This window comes from Mycetomoellerius zeteki, unplaced genomic scaffold, assembly GCF_001594055.1.
Source record: "Mycetomoellerius zeteki isolate Tzet28-1 unplaced genomic scaffold, Tzet1.0 scaffold85, whole genome shotgun sequence".
NCBI lineage: Eukaryota > Metazoa > Arthropoda > Insecta > Hymenoptera > Formicidae > Mycetomoellerius > Mycetomoellerius zeteki.
In genome coordinates, this window is record NW_017257883.1 from 70149 (window position 1) to 71060 (window position 912).

Below are 912 nucleotides of genomic sequence, written 5' to 3' on the forward strand. Positions count from 1 at the left end.
GCTGGTATTCGCACAGTCGTCGCGGCTGTGCGAGGTTCCTTGGAGGTTAGGGTGGCCATTTTTCTCGGCGCGTATTACCCCGGACTGTGCCTTCCGTGCCGCGCAACCTTCCTGGCACTCGTCGCCCACTAATCGCGCGGATCGTGGAAAACTCGTCGGCGCGTCACGTGGTGCGATTACACGCCCGGTTCTATCCCGTTCGCGTTTAACGGTCGAGGTGTGTGGACCGAGACACTGGTGGTGCGCGCTTATTACGCGCTTTTCGGCACGCAGGTAAGTACAGGCGCGTACTTCCCCCGGTGCGCGTGGAGAAAAAGTCCCCGGGCTCGCTCTCTCTCGCTCTCTCTCTCTCTTTTTCTCGCTCGCTCCGTCTATCGCGCGCATGTATCATCTCTCGGACAAGAGGACCGTCCGTTCCTCCGATGATCGGTTCCCGATCGGTGATCGCAGGTGCGCGTGAATCAATTCGCGTCCCGGCGAGGCAATCAGGGCGACGGCGCGCGTTTACGTGCCGGTGGATCCGTCGTGGCCATTGTTTATAAGAATTGCCCGATCTCGGTCCGTTTCGGACCGTTACGTACCAAGACGTATACCGCCGAATCGGACGTTCGCGTAGTTTGCGATTGGCGCGATAGGTACAGCGTGTCGTCGAGTTTTCGCGCGACGTGGTTTTCGCGAGCGCGACGAACAGAGGGAGGGGGATCTTCGACGCGTTTTTCCCGGTATCTCTCGCGTCTCCGAGAGCGAGCGGCCGCGCGCGCGGAGGGTGTGAAACGCGCATCGCGCTCCGCAGTTCGATGTTCGATCCACACCGTGCCGGCGAGAGATTATCACGCGCGCGCGTGTCCTCGCGCTGCACCTCGCGCTTCTCTTTTTCTTTTCTTTTTCCTCTCGGCGTTCGTCCGCGGGGCA

General features: G+C 60.9%; 1 protein-coding gene across 3 annotated transcripts in view; it reads left to right on the plus strand.

Moving 5' to 3' along the window:
* Positions 1-912, plus strand: part of Lint-O (L(3)mbt interactor in ovarian somatic cells) — a 12757-nt gene that overhangs the window by 5247 nt on the left and 6598 nt on the right. The window contains exon 1 of one of the 3 annotated variants that reach the window (XM_018459713.1): positions 29-273. The exons of the other annotated variants lie outside the window; for them this stretch is intronic. The gene's annotated coding sequence lies outside the window, so the exon portion shown is untranslated. Of the gene's footprint in view, positions 1-28; positions 274-912 lie in introns of those variants that run through there. 3 annotated transcript variants of the gene reach the window in all.